At 39.3% G+C, this 16,123-nt stretch overlaps 1 protein-coding gene and 1 non-coding gene across 5 annotated transcripts in view; both read left to right on the top strand.

The window, feature by feature from the left end:
• Positions 1–16,123, top strand: part of LRRC3B (leucine rich repeat containing 3B) — a 57,290-nt gene that overhangs the window by 18,730 nt on the left and 22,437 nt on the right. The window lies entirely within an intron of this gene.
• TRNAK-UUU (transfer RNA lysine (anticodon UUU)) lies at positions 9,576–9,648 on the top strand. The gene has a single exon. It is a non-coding gene; the product is annotated as a tRNA-Lys (tRNA).

Below are 16,123 nucleotides of genomic sequence, written 5' to 3'. Positions count from 1 at the left end.
GGCTGGGGATGAGGGGTTCAGGGTGTGGGAGCGGGGGACAGAGGGGTTGGAGTGCAGGAGAGTGCAGGCTCTGGTTGGGGTGGGGCCAGGGATGAGGGGTTTGCGGTGCAGGCTGCCCTGGGGCTGTGGTGGGGAGTGAGAACTCCCCCCCCCCCCCCCCCTCCCCCAGCCCTCTTTCGCCGCAGCAGCTCAGGGATGTGCCTCTCGCCGGCCGCAGCAGCTCGGTGGAGCTTGGCTGGGCTGAGGGAGGGGCTCCTCTCCCCGGCAGCTCTGGTGGGCCTGGCTTGGGCCTGGCCGGGGGAGAGTCCATGCTGGTGTCAGGAGAGGCGCCTCTCCGCACCATGGCAGGTCCGTACTGGGGAAGAGGCATCTCTCCCCGCCGCAGCCCTGAGCGCCTGCATGGGGCTTAATAGGCAGCTGCGCAGCCATGCAGCTTAGAGGGAACTTAGGTCTCCATGATGATTTTTTTTTTTTAAGGGTGGAGGGATTCAGTTTCAGATTTTGCCCCAGGCCCGCCAAAACCTCTGTGCACGCTAGATGGTTCCCCGAGGACTCACAAGCGAAGAGTGTGATAGAAAGTGAGGGGTATTGCTGTTTCAGATGTTTGTTTTGTATGACCTATGCTTTACATGATTAAGTATAAGAAAGTCTAAAGGTATTAGTTTTGTGCAAAGAGGGCATGTTTGTGTTGACTGCTTCACAACCGCTGCATGCCCCTGACAGAGTTTAACTGTAATCAGGTGCTTTACATCTTTAAGGTGGAGTTCTGGAAGAGGGGTGTTTTTATGTAACTGAGGTATTTTGGGTGTCAGTGCTGGTCCTGGAGGCCTGTGGCAGGTGGGTTGAGGAGCCCCATTTTGGAGAGGAGTAGCTGACTGAGAGGCAGGGCCTAGGAAATGTGCCAGAAAGGTCAAGAGAGGAACCTGCTGGCAGTCTAGAGGCTTAACATATTCCAAAGGATACAAACTGCAGACACATGGATTCTCCTCACAGCAATCCCAGAGGGTGGCTGTGAAGGGGCATGTACTAGGTTACATAATAATAGGTGGTTTGAAAGTGATACTTAGTATAGAATGTATGTCTGTGTGACCCTTTTCATGTCATACATGGCACCGTGTGATATAAAACAATGTTCAACCTTATACAGATAGTATGTGCTTATCTACATAGCAAGTTATTGGGCAGCAAGCCAGGGTATGAATCTGTTATGCATCAGCTTGCCATACAGTAACGTCCCATGTGGCCAGAATGGATTTGATTTAAATCAAATTGATTTAAATCACTAGTCAGGAAGACTTGATATAATCATGGATTTCTACATAAAAGTGCATTCTTTTTGGTTGTTATAACCTTAATACATATTCTTCACAACTCAGAGATAGATGTAGGTTTCATTTTTAGAAGGTACACACTATATGTTTTTTAAGTGATTTATTTTGAAAAAAAAAAATTGATTACTTTTACAGCTATATCAGAAAATGAATGATTTGTTATTTCATTTACCAAAGGTAATTGACGCAGATATTTATGAAGTCATTGGGATGTGAACTATCTCCAATTCAACAGGTTAATCATTAATATTTGGAGGATTGTCTTGCCATGCTGTATTAGGAGGAGAATATCACCAGACAGACATTTAAGTTGTTTTATTTAACTAAAACAACAACATTATATATTCTGAATTTTTTCTTCAAAAGAAAACATAATATTTTAACAAAACAAGCATATGATTTTTTTTAATTTAGTTAAACATTCAAGTTTTTTAAAATGAGGTTTGTTTTTGTTAAAATAGTTAAATGAAATATTTTTTAAAAAACAGCAAAAATTGAATAGACTATGTCAGCCAGGTCAACATGAGAGACGTAAAATATTGGCTTCTGCAGGTAACTCAGTCGTCTTCACCTTCATTTTCCTGTTTGTTCAGAATCTGGAAAAGAAAAACAAGCTTTCCTGCTTTTTCAGGTCCCAAATGATTTCTCAATTTGGAATGAATTAGTCCAAAGGAAGAAAATATTCTTTCTACACTGGCAGAAGAAGCTACTGGTGTTAAAAGTGAGAGCATCACTTCAACAGTCTCTGAATCCAAGTGATTAAATGACTTCCACCAGTTCACTGGTGTTACTTTCTTTAAAACATCATCAGCAAACATATATTTCTTAAATGGTTCACTCTTAGCTCTGAAGTTTATTATAGTTGGTATTATGGAGGGATGATTGCTGGATGTCCATGTCATAGCCAACTCCTCTTCTTCAGCAGTTAGTTTGATCCTGGTACCGAGTATTGAGAAAGTGCTTGTCCCATCGTTTTTTTTAATGCTTGTAATTTAACTCTGTCATTGCATATTTCTCCTTTTAAGATCTCACTCACTTCCTTCTAAATTTCAATGGCATCAGCAGTAAAACAGCTATTTCCCTGCATTTTGTTCAAGGCTACAGAAATAGGCTTCAGGGTACTCAGCATGTGTTCAACATTTCTCTTAAGCCCAATGTTGAGAACTTTGGCTATGGCAGCACCATCCATTTTTTCACAATTTTGTTCACAAACTGTCATCAGATTACGCCAGTTCTTGATACAGTGCTCAAAACAGTTCACTACTGAGTTCCATAGCACATCTTGTGGGAGAGTTTAGCTTGGTTCCCCCCCACTTTTTTCAGAGCAGCTGCTGCAAAGTGGTTGTTATGGAAGTATTTTGCAATTTCTAAAACATTAGCCTTTATTTCTGGAACACTGAAGTCTTTGGCTAGGAGGTGCATCAAATGAGCACTGCAACCATGTGTTGTTAGCTTGGAACTCTCTTCACTCTCTTCTAAATAATTTCTTCACATCTTGGATACACTTGCAGCATTGTCTGTGACCAAGCTGTGTACTAGACATTTGAATTTTTTTCACAGTTTGTTATAGCTTTTACTGCTACTTCTTGTAAGTATTCTGCTGTGTGTGCATTTCCTGATGAATCAATTGTTTCTGTAAGGAAGACATTCCCTTCTGTTGTTACATAAGCACATACAACAGGATCATTGTGGACATTGCTCCACCCATCAAGACTCAGGTTAACAATTTCACCCTCTAGACCTTTTGCACACTGCTCAACTTCTCATTTATACACTTTATCCAGCACTTTGCCTGCGACATCTGCTCTGTTGGGTGGACTGTATCTTGGTCTTAATGACTGAACTATGTTAATGAAGTGTGGGTGCTCAATCATATGGAAAGGAGAGTTTGTTGCATAAACATACCAGGCAATTTTTTCATCAATTACCTCTTTTTGTAATCTGCTGGTTCTTATCACAAACTTATCTATGGTTGTTTCTGGATGATGGAGATATTTTTGCTACAGGTCATATACTGTGGCTATGTGACATCCATGATGTGACTGAAACACTATCATTGGCAGATAACTCTGAAACTATACAAAACGATGGTGATCTTGAAGGTGGATAGTCTTGGGATTCCTGTATGTTGAGCATGGATTCTCCTAAACAAAATAAGTCAATGCAGTTATTTAATTATTATTACCATGCTGCTCATTTAGTATTACTCATTGCATTCACTGACACTCAGTACTACTTTAAAGGTGACATTGTAAAAGGAAGATCTGCCTATTTCAGCTATTTGTTTTTTATCACAACTATATTTTTTGCTCAAACGTGAGAATTCAAGAATAGTCAAGAAGGAAGACAGGCAGTCCTTAAGAAAGAAGTATGAAATAAAAAAGTTTACCAACCTGAAGATCCTGCATGTTCAGGCATGTTTTTTTCTTCATCTTCAATGCAGCATCTTCCTGAGAAGGAACACTTCTCATGGTGTTGTTTTATGGGGGCAACCAGGCCTTGCATTTCTTTGTTGCACTGTTTGCATTTTGCACGCATGCCTATCTTACCAACAGGTAGAGGAACTTCATCAAAATATTCCCAAACTGGGTCTCTCTTACCGCCTGTTGCCATTATAGGTTTTTCCTTCTAGTGAGAGAATGATATGGTAGATCTCAATTCAATGAAGGCTACACTCAGAAAGACCTCAAGACTTCTGGAATGTGCTGCTTAAACAGTTTCACTTTTGTTACTAATGCCTGTCCCTCCCTTCTCACATTTATCTCCAGACTTCTTCTCCTTGTTCAGATCTATTCTGCCCCCATTCTATTCATTGAACTTTTTTTGAAACTTTTGCACTTTTAGAGAGAGGTAAAGGATTGACTCTGTGTACACAAATTTGCAGAGGGACAATATGGTTGAGGTCTGTTATTTCTCACCTCTATATATTATTTATTTATTTATGTATTGTTGCTGTTAATAAGCATGTTATCTCTGGAGACACAAACCCACAGTTTGAGAACTGCAAAACTCAACATCTCTGGTGGTATCTTCTACACCAGGGGTCGGCAACATTTGGCACGCGGCTTGCCAGGGTAAGCACCCTGGCGAGCCGCGTGCCAAACGTTGCCGACCCCTGGTCTAGACTTAGCACTGAGTCCCATTGAGTAGATAGAAAGATTAACCTAAATAATCTATATAGAAGCCCCTGGAACCCCATAAGATTGGGTCCCTAATCCATGAACTATTGGAACTCATTTACAAAACTTTTCTTAAACATTACATGAATATACTGTCTCATACCATAGAATTAGAATTTATAATCCCTATTCCATGATGAGAGATCTTTGAGCTATAATGTATCTTAATTAAAGCTATCTTTAGATAGGTTTTTTCCTCAAAAAGCATTTTCTCAAAAAAATCAGATTTAAATAAAAAAAATCCATTTTTTTTTTTAAATTTAAAAAACTTGATTTTTATCCACCCTGTATGTGGCCATTGCTTCACTGTGGACATTGAAAGTCCCAGAGTGCAGTTGGGCTTACTATGCTTTTAAGTAGCCGCATTCCGGGACTGTCAGGGAACAATAGCAATGTCCACATGAGACGTTGCTGTGCGGCAGATTGGTTTGCTGTAGATTCACACCCTGGCTTGCCGCACGGTAACTTAAAAGCCCCGTATTATATGGTGTTGTAGCCGTGTTGGTCCCAGCGTATTAAAGAGACAAGGTGGGTGAGGTAATATCTTTTATTGGACTAACTTGGTGAGAGAGACAAGCTTTCAAGTTTACACAGAGCTCTTCCTCAGATTTAGGAAACATAGTGTCACAGCTAAATAATCTCTTTCATCTTGTATTTAACTGTGACACTCTGAGTACGGTTCCCAGACCTGAAGAAGTCTCTGGAAGCTTAAAAGCTTCTCTCTCCAACAAAAGTTGGTCCTCTTGTCTCTGTCTAAGGATTTGTCTGCACTATGCACCTTTTAGTGACACAGCTAAAGCCACCTCACTAAAAAGTGCACAGTGTAGCCGCTGTTTGTTGGCGGGAGAAAAAACTTCTACCCCCAACGAGCGGCGGTAGCTTTGTCAGCAGGAGAGCACTCCTGCTGACAAAGCGCTGTTCACACCAGCGCTTTTCGTTGGCAAAACTTGTCATTCAGGGGTGTGTCTTTTCTTCACCCCTGAATGACAAAAGATTTTGTCGTTCAGTTTCCAGTGTAGACAAAGCCTTAATCTAAACCCTGTATTAAGTATTTAAGGCCCAATCCTTTGAGACACTTAGCACCCTCAGCTCCTGTTGAGTTCAACAGAAGTTGGGAAATACTTGTTACCTCCCACAGTGAGGCTCATGAACTACTATAAACTATTATTTGTTTGAATGTCTTGTATCTTTGCAGGTTTTTGCTTTTTTCCCAGTGAGTTATATTCGTAAATTTGAACAGATTGAAAATAAATTCAAAGAACCCAGCTCTGAGCCAAATTTGGATTCCTTCTTAGTTTTCATCCATTGTGAGCCTATTGAGACAACAATGGTTATGATGAAAAGTGATGAAGTGGAGCAAAGGCTTTAATGAGATGCAGCATACATTACTCAAATATCCAGGATGAGTAATTTTTATCTGTCTTTATTTTTGGAAAATGTACAAAATTTGTTGCTTGTGTATTTTTTCTCAGGTTGAATCAACTGAGAGTATTTGACTTTTTACCAGCACTTAATTGGGACTGTGAAGAGGGCAAAGGAAATATAGAAATGAATTATTTATTTTTCCAATTTGTTGTTGTAAATGCTGGAGAAAGGATATGAAAAGCTCTACTGACTAGGAAGTTTACCATGCTGTGATTATGGTTCCAATTATGGGTTATGTAAACTCTAGACTTTGTGCCATCCAGATTAAAAAAACAAACAAAAAAATGCTAGGAGAGGTAGGTAGCTAGTAGCAAGTGGAAAGTTTTCATAAGCAATACAGTCAGATCTAGAAGTATGGGAACTCTTACAGAGATTTACTCCAACCTTCAGTCCCAGAGATGAAAGACTGCTTTAAACTATTCTACTCTGAAGTCTATTGTGTATAGAAGAATAAAAGAAGATTTCTAATGCCTTAGTACAAAGAGAGTTCCTAAATTTTTAATTATTTTCCCCTATATTCAAGGGATTTGCTAGTAAGAATGGAAACATCTACAGAAACAATTTTTATTTATATTAATATCTTATAGTCAGCATGTAGTCTGAAATAATTACAGTGAATATACTCTCTTCAAGCGCTCAGAACTTGCATTTATTCCAAGATTTTTACCCCACAATCCTGAAAAGATAATCCCTCAATGTATTCTGCTTCATTTTTTTTTTAATTTATCCAACAGTGTCTTTTGTGAGCTTCATTAGCAGTTATTTTAGTATAAGTGACCCAGTTCGACAAAAGATGACACAAATGTTGAAGAACAATAAATTTAAACTTAATTTACTAGATGGTATTTTGTTACAATAAATTAGATAGATAAAATGATATTTTGTTGTAAAGTTTGACCTCAAAAGTTAAATATTTTTTTCCCTGACTTTCTTTATATAGAAAAGGCTCATGGATTCAGGTATTTATTTTGTATTTAAATGTTTTAAGAGATTTTAATAAGTTTAGGCCTTGACATATGTTATGTTTACATTCAGATTTCATTTTAAGCAAATCTATTTTTAAAAAGAAAAACTTTTATTATTGAAATTAAGAAAATCAAAAAAATCTTATTTTAAAATTTGTTTTTTCAAATAAATCACCTTTATTTTATCTATCTATCTCCCCATCCTGGGCCTGGCTATGACGGAGCTCATCACTCAGCCTCATTTAAGCTCCCAGATGACACTTTGAACCTATCCCATCCTCTGGGTCACATGGCCTCATAGACCTTTGTGACACCTTTCACAGAACTTCATCTTGGAAGTCTATAGGCTTGATTATGGACAGTTTACGTACCAAGCAAGCACAGCGTGGACAAACTGATCTCACTCCCCCCCCCATAGTTTTGTCGTCTTTCTCCTGGCAGGAGAACAGGGAGACTGTGTGTGTGTGAGGGGCATTCATCCCTCATCCCCCACAAAAAGATTGATTAGAGCAGGGGTAGGCAACCTATGGCATGCATGGAAGATTGAACAAAATAGAGGATTGGTGATCCTGATTGCTCCTAGGTGGCCCAGGCAGTTCTGGTTCTTGAGTATTCTCCACATGTCCTCGTGTTTGTGCATCAATATTCACCTCTTACAGACATATTGACTCAGTCCAGCATTCTTCCATTTAACAGTTTGGTGTTTGAATGGATGATTTGAAATTGACCTGGAAGAGTCATGCTCAGAGCTACTACAACCCATCATTAGCAATAGTAGGAAAGATTCCATGAGGAAATGCAAAATGGAAAGGATTTTCTACCTTGTGCCAGCATTGTTGAATCAACTCAGAGGGGTGCCATTGATCCCTACTGTGGGGACTACTTCCTCTTTCTAAAAACATCAGCTCCTTGTGTGTGCACTTGGCAGCTATTAGCGCCTTTCCCCCTGTGCTGGACAGCCACTTGATCTTTGCCCATCTTATTGCAGTATGGATTCTGAAGGGACTTGTCAGAACCTTTCGTTTGATACTAAAAGCTACCCCAATTTGTGACCTAAAGCTAGTGCTATCTTTATTAATGAAGGCTCAGTTTGAACTGTTAACCTCATGTTCCTTTGCCCAAGGTTGCCTTTCTTGGTGCTATCCTCTCAGCCAGAATAACAGGAGAGCTGGAGGCCTTTATTGCTGATCCACCTATACCATCTTCCATAAGGACAAAGTTTCCCTGAGCTTATACCCCAAATTCATCTCCAAAGTAATTTTAGAATTTCATCTGAACCAGGTCATCCACTTCCCTGTCTTCCATTCAGAGCTGCACGCCATCAAAAAAGCACAAGAAACTACTCTCTGGATGTCCATCAAGCTGTGGCATTCTACCTGCAGAGGACAAAACCTTTCAGGGAATCTCCTAAATTGTCTCCTTTGCAGAACATATGAGCGGGGAAGTGATCTCCTCACAGGGACTTTCCAAATGAATGTTCGGCTGCCTCCTGCTTTCTTATGAGTTAACGGTGACCCCTCCCCCATAAGGTGTGAGGGCCCACTTGACCAGAAACTAGGCTGCATCGGTAGCTTTGCTTCAAGATGTCCCTCTTCTGGAGATACGTAGAGCAGCAGTATGGGGCTCTGTTCCCACTTTTGCAATATATTATGCCCTAGTACAAGCTTCTACAGCAGATACATTCTTTGGCAGTCCTGCAGTAGGTGATACAGTAGGGTTCCTTGCACCATCCTCCTCAATGAATACTGCTTTGTCACTTCAAATGAAGTACACATAGGGACCATCACTCAAAGAAGAAAGAGAGGTTATTTATCTTGTATAGTGACTGGAATTCTTTATGATGTGTGATTCCCTATCTGTATTTCACTACCACCCTCCTTCCCCTCTGCTGCAAAGCATTATCCTCGGGCTGTTTGTGGTAGAAAGGCAAGTGGGGAAGGGGGCGGTTCACACTGTCTCTTATGCACTCAGTTTGGAGCCCATGAAGGAGAAGCGCACAGGTGCGGACCAAAATAAATTGATAGAAAAAAAAAATGGTTCATGGAGTGCACGTGCACGCCTCAAGTGAAATATAGATCGGAATCACACATCTTGACAAACTCCGGTTACTGTATAGGTAAATAATCTTTCTTTTGTGAAGATTAAGTAGTTAACACTTGTAAAGTGCTACATAAATCCTAAAATTACCCTGAAATGTACTGAACCATTCAGTGGTTGAAATGCTAGTAGCCCTATGACTTCTGTTTATTTGGACAGCTGTCACATAGAAAACTTTGTAAAGCTCTTGCAATAATGCTTGGATCCCAACAAAAGAAATAGGAATCCACTTCTCTAGCAGGAGACCAGGTGAGATGTAAAGATCATACATATACACATTTTACATAAAGTATGCCATTTAAGTTTTCTCCATTTACCTAAGCAGTTTGGATGTGCTCAGCAGTATTTGCACATCTCAATTTGAGGTATATCATAAAGAACCATCTCAATGCTCTGCCTCAAAATTCTTAGGCCAGGCATGTGCATAGGGGAATGATCATTGGTGTACATTGGATCGATGGCAGAAATGAGAGGACAGGGAGACACACTCAGAAAAGAAAGGGAAGAAACTGAGACAAGAGTGGGAAAGATTGAAAGGAAGGAAGATTGAAATGCCAAGTAAAAGGGGGAAATAGTGAGCCTGGCTAGCTCAGTTGGGAGAACATCAGACTTTTAATCTGAAGGTCCAGGGTTCAAGTACCTGGTCAGGTGATAAACTATTCCTCAAGATCTTAAAAATCTGTTGGGGAGGAGGGATAGCTCAGTGGTTTGAGCATTGGCCTGCTAAACCCAAGGTTGTGAGTTCAATCCTTGAGGGGGCCACTTAAGCAACTGGGATAAAAATCTGTCTCGGGATTGGTCCTGCTTTGAGCAAGGGGTTGGACTAGATGACCTCCTGAGGTCCCTTCCAACCCTGATATTCTATGATTCTATGAATAACTGGCCATAAGAAGGATATGATGGATGAAGAGAAATCCTTAAAATCCAAAGGAATCAAGGCAAGAAGGATAAGAAGAATATTAAGTTTTAAGGAGATTATATTTTTAATTGCATCCAACAAGAAACTCAAAAACAAATCCTTTTTCCTAAAATTTAGGAATCCCTTCTTTGAAAGAGGTAGGTGGGATATCTTTCTCTAAAATGACAAACTATACCCTGGCAGCTGAAAAGCTTTTTACCATGTGATCCTGAAAATTTTAAATCATATATAGAAAAGGAAATATTAGAGTAGAGGAAAATCAAATTTAAAGTCTTAATTACAGGAATATCATTAAATTAATACATTTGTGTCTACTTGAATTTGTCAGTTTGTCGTTCACAAACTTTGATCCAGGGGAAATGTGACATCTTGTTCCAAATGAAGTGAATTTTCAAAAGGCTGAAGAAGCAGGCAAAATATAAAGCAAAAAAGAGATGTCAAAGAGGAGAGTATGCAGAGGAAATAATTGACAGTACCCTCTAGACTGTAAAAATTACCTGCAGCCTGCCCTAGATTTCAAGTTCTTTTTTGATAACATTGTGCATTTGTAGGTGGCTAAAACTATTTTCCATTTTCTGTCTGTCAAGGGAATAGATTTACTGAGAGTTGTAAAACTAATCATATCACTTTACATAGCACTGATTTCCAAGAGAACAGGAACATAAACCTGCATTGTTGTATCATTGTGTGGTTGGTGGTAGATCAGTCATTAACTCACAAGAAAGTATAGAAGAGGGTATTATTAATCTACTGATGGTCATTCTGATATGTTCTACTTTTGCACTTTGAGATCTCTTTTTTTTTTTGGTTACATAATACAGGTACTGTGAAAAGAAAATTTACAGCTAATATCAGGGTGTACTGATTTAAATCACCAATTTGAATCACAAAATGAATCAGGAAGAAGGTCACCTTGATTTAAGTTATCTATTTTAATCCTGTTTTCTATTTGTACTTTTTAGTTTATTTTCCTAAAGAAAGGTTGAGTCTCATTGGTTGCTAACCCTTAAAACATGTTGATTTGCAACTAATTACAGCCTTTTTACTAAATTTGAAACTTTTTTGCTTACCAAGAAGATACTGTATATATGCACATTTATTTAAGCTTAACATACTTATTCAGATTCTTAATTTTTACATTTTTATGATGTTAGAAAATGGTGATTTTTCAAATTTCTTGTTTACTAGATGACTAATTTTTTACTCATTTGTGTCAAGCTGCATTTGGATATAAATTGGAATCTAATTAAAATGCACAAAAAAGCACTTTCAAATAGTGTATTTAACTTGTAAATAATCTTAAATGTGCTCGTTACATAAGGAAAAAACCCTAAGTCTTATCAAAACATGCATTTAAAACTAAATGATTTTTTTTTTAAACAAAGGAAGTACTTTCTGTAGTTAATGAATTGGACCGATTGTATCTGGTCATCATGTCCTTCAAGATTTATGAACTAGTAGAGCTCATCCTCTTAGCCTTGTTTTTATTAATAGATTGGAAGAGGAAAACAAGCTTTCCTGTGTCTTAACTTTGAATGAATTTATCATTTAAACTGATCTAATTGAATAAACTGAAATGAAGAAATATTCTCTTAGCACCCACAGAAGAGGCTGGCACTGTCAAAAGCGGGTTTAGCACTTTTCACAAATTCTGGCTGTGCATGCTTTGTCTGTGACTTCCACCAGTTGTGTGCTTTGACTTTCTTTAAAACTTCAGCAGCAAAAATGTACTGCTAGAATATTTTTAAAAAATTAATTTAAATGAGCTTAATAGATTATAGTAAGTTTAGACCTAGATGTGGTCATAATTTCAAATTTGATTTTAAATAAATTTGTTATAAAAGAAAAATGTATGTAAAGAAAAAAAAATCCAAATTTTAATTTTATTTTTTTTAAATCATTGATTTTTATCCACTCTAGCGAATATGCTTTGTGATCCTAGATATCTATTCTATTCAATTGTAGAATTGGAAATGTCCTTACAAGGCAATTTATATAAGGATGTAAGTGGTCACAAGGGCTGGACAATTATGACACTCTGGTCTGGAAGGAGCTGTATTAAATGAAGTAGACATTAGAAATCTGGAGGCAGTAGAGATGAGAGTTCGTTGAAAGATGCCTGGTGTAAAGTGAAATTAATTTAAGACCAATGAAGTTAGGAGAGTAGGAAATGAAATCAGGGAATGGGATTAGCTACAATCAAAAAGATCATAGTGGTGAGGATGCTACCAAAGACAGACAGATGATGACATGCCAGAGAAGATAATGCAAAGATAACCAACATCAGTCCGACAAACAGGCCAGGCATAGTTCACAAGAACATGACCAGGCTGGGCTTAATGGAGGAGCAAGCCATGGACAGGAATGAATGGTAATCCTGTACTGCTCCCCGTGTCTTTAAAGATGCTTTGGTATAAAAAGAAGAAAGACGCTTACTATTGCAGGTGCTTCACTTCTGATATAGTGAACTGTAGGTATTCTGAAATGCCAAGTTAAAGCCTGCCATGTGCTCTGTACTGAAGATGGTTAGTAGTAGTTTGGTAGAATGTAACTGTGTGTGGGGCAGGGATGGTATATGTCTCTGTATGATAAAGGTGCTGTGATCATAAGTTAGCAGAAAACCAGGGCATGGAGCCAGTGTTCCACAATTCTCTGGTGGTGCTATCAGAGTATCATAAAAGAAGAAACGTGCTATATACTGGTGTGAAGAATGTGGGAGATATCTGTATTAATTTTCTGAAGGGTCTCTATTTCTGGGGTTTGGTGGTTGTGTTGCTGGCTGACAAGTAACAAAGATCTAAATCAGTCTTAGTTAGCTTTGGTCTTCAGGACATCCAGTCTAAAAGGGGATTCCACCCTGAGAAAATTACAGGTGTAGACTTGCCACTTGGAAAGGGTGCCCATGGGGAGAGAGAGAGAGAGAGTGAGCGGGTCGAAGGAACAGCTAACCTTGGAATTGTAACAAACTGGTAAAGTCAAATGAGTTATTTCTTCATGGGAAAAGTAAGAGGTCAGAGTAAAGGTGTGGCATTTGTGTGTAAAGCAAAGGATTTTTGGTATGAGTGGTGTGGTTTGTTAGATATTGAAAGGACAGACTAATTTGTAGTGGCAGTGAGGAGTCTGAGTGTATTTGGGTAGCGTGAGGTTTGCATATTTAGGGAATGTATTGATGGTGGTCTATTGATTTATTTAGTAATTGTGCTTGTGGGATTTGCATTTTAAGCAGCTTTAACTCCTAAGCAAATTAATAAAGATTTATGCTTTGGGGGAGGAGAGGTAAATTCTAAATAGGTGTGAAACCAGCATGCACTGTCTCTTCTGAAATTGTCCATTCTGCTCCTCCATGTGCCATTGAAATGTTGAGCTGAATTATCTAAATCTACCAACAGTGACCAAAATAAGAACCTGTTGTTGGTCTAAGTTTTTTGCATGGTGTGGCAAGGCACCTTCTTGGTCTCACCAGTCTCTGCTGCTTTTAGGCTTGGGTAAAACAGCCCCTCTTGGCTGCACAGGGGAAGTCCGTTCCTTCTCTCCACCAGTCTTTTGGGCTTGTTTTTCTCCCGTATGGGAGGGAATGCAGCCTCCCCTCCTGGTGAGATTCGCTGTCTCACTGCTCCGAACCTATTGGCAGCATGACTCCTTCTTTCTCTCTCTCTTCTCCCCCCCTCTCCCCAACAGGGGAGGGTTTAAAAAGGTTTCAGGCAGCCCTTAGTTGGAATCAGCTGATCCTAATTGACCTCAGGTAACTCCCTCTCAGCTGATCCTAATTGATTCTCTGGTAACCCCTTCTCAGCTGAACCTGATTGACCTGTAATTACCCCTCCTCAGTTGATAGGGAGGAGGGCCTTTTAACCTTCTGGGACTGTTTTCTACCCCTTCCCCCTTGCAGCTGTCTGTCCTGAGTTTATCACAATGGTTACATTGATAAATCTGGAGTAATAAACTGAAATAATGAAATTACTTAATATTTAGACCACTGAAATTGAAAGCAGAATTTGAGCCTTTTTCTGTCTGTGTGTTTAGTCAGAAACATTCTGGTGTCATTAGTTATCATAATAGATTCTGTTAGTACTTTCAATCAAAAAGAAAAAAACAGTAATTTTTTCTTGACTCCAGAATTATAGAGGATATTTGAGTTATTTTCCTTCTTTAGTTTTTCTCTTTTGTGGAAAAATTGTACAGATGTTAATAGGGATGAAATTTATAGAATTCCATAGAAATTATTTACTAAATTGAATACAGAATGATGCATTCTTTCAATAGAATTTGTAAACCAGCCTATAGCAGGTAATAGAGAATTATGTTCCTGCTATAGAATTCTATTGGCTCGTTTAAGAAAGGTTATCCTTTTATTCCATAGGGCTTTTCTGTAAATAAATAAATTAATGGAGATATCCTATCTCCTAGAACTGGAAGGGACCTTGAAAGGTCATTGAGTCCAGCCCCCTGCCTTCACTAGCAGGACCAAGTACTGATTTTGCCCCAGATCCCTAATTGGCCCCCTCAAGGATTGAACTCACAACCCTGGGTTTAGCAGGCCAATGCTCAAACCACTGAGCTATCCCTCCCCCCAAGTGCCTCTCCCCCCGACCACTGGATTCCCTTTAAACTGCTTAATTCTAGGCTAGATAGGTATGTTTGAGTTACCTTCCTAGACGCTTTCTCAGAGGTATAATTTTATGAACTGGGTTTTCATTCATTACTATGCTTACCTCCATCTGAATTTACAATGTGGTCCATTATTCAACTTGCAGACTGATGACTCATTCTTTTGCTTCACTGGATTGTTGCAGGTAATTCTGTCTCTACCTTACCAAAGCTTTAATATGTACTAATAAGAAATGTTTACAGCATTCAATGTAGTTCTTGTAATCTCACAAAGAGGTTTGTCTTGCTTTAAAAATTGTGTTATTGAAACAAAATAAAATATAGACTTTTGATCCACTTTAATCTCTTCTACTGTACATACACTGGACTTCAGTGTATGGGAAGGAGCTTAAGAGCAGATGTTCCCCTTCGCTTGCTGTATGCATGGGGAAGGGTGACAGTGTATGTGGAACTGGAGTGGGGAGCTCAGAAGAACATAGCCCTAGTTGCAGTGCAGTCCAAAGCATGCTACCCCATAACTTGTGCAAGTCCCTCTGAAGGGAAGACCTCTTGGTTCAGTATCCATCCACAGTTTTGGAGGGGTGGAAACCAAGGAGCTGCTTCTCTTTGTTACATTTCCAACCGGAGTTAATGCCCATTTTCTATACATCTTCTGCCCTCATTAGAAGTAAGGGGTAAACTGACAAGGTGTGGGTGGAGAGCTTACGCTGCATGGCTGTTCATGGAGGTGTATTACCAGCAGGAAGGATAAGGTTAAGAAGCACCAGAGAGGGCTTTGCTCCCTGCATCATTTTCCTGGGACTTACCTTGCTTTTCCTGTGGCTTCTGGGACTCTGCAGAATTTTCAGGCTGCATCCCCTCCTGGCCCTGCACCAGGGCAAAATCCCTCCATCCTCAAGTGAGAAGCCATTTGCTGCAGCCACTCAGCACATCTCCAGATGCTGTGGTCACACTCCCTCACAAACCACTGACATCCATTTCTGGAGCTGTGGTAGCCCCATGTACCCTCTCCCTTCAGCATACAGGAGATTACAGGTGGCTTGCATTGCCACAGCTCTGCACTGGGGAAACCTTTCTTCATCTTGAGTCCGGTCTCGTGTATAGAAGCTGGAGAAATCAAGGTCTGAATCTATCTCCATATCTACTGCAGATTTAAAAAGGAATATTTTCTAATCCTGTAAACCAAAATAAAAGTGATACTCTTCCAAGTCACATATTTGTATGTTATATTTTTCCTACCAACACATGTCTCTCTGTTACTTATTAGTCAGGCTTTTAGTTAGGTTTTGTAACCATGAAGTTATTGGATTATTGTGTAGATGTGATATTCTGCTGAAAAAGTTTTGTTGACCTATGGTGCCTGACATAAAAGCCAAGTGTAGACTAATTCTGTTTAGCATCTTGTGCATACTGTATGTGGGTGTGTAAAGAAATAAATTGTCACTATTGACTTTCAGGAGGAATCCGTGTAGGAAAAATGTTTAGAATATTTGGAAAGGAAAAAAATGGAAAGTGCACAAATTGAACATGAGGCATAAAGTTCAAGTTTCTGTACGAGTGATTGAGAAGCATCCAAGTGTTATTTAGAAAACTGAAATA

Source organism: Malaclemys terrapin, chromosome 2, assembly GCF_027887155.1.
Source record: "Malaclemys terrapin pileata isolate rMalTer1 chromosome 2, rMalTer1.hap1, whole genome shotgun sequence".
Lineage (NCBI taxonomy): Eukaryota > Metazoa > Chordata > Testudines > Emydidae > Malaclemys > Malaclemys terrapin.
This window is presented reverse-complemented; position numbering and strand designations above follow the sequence as displayed.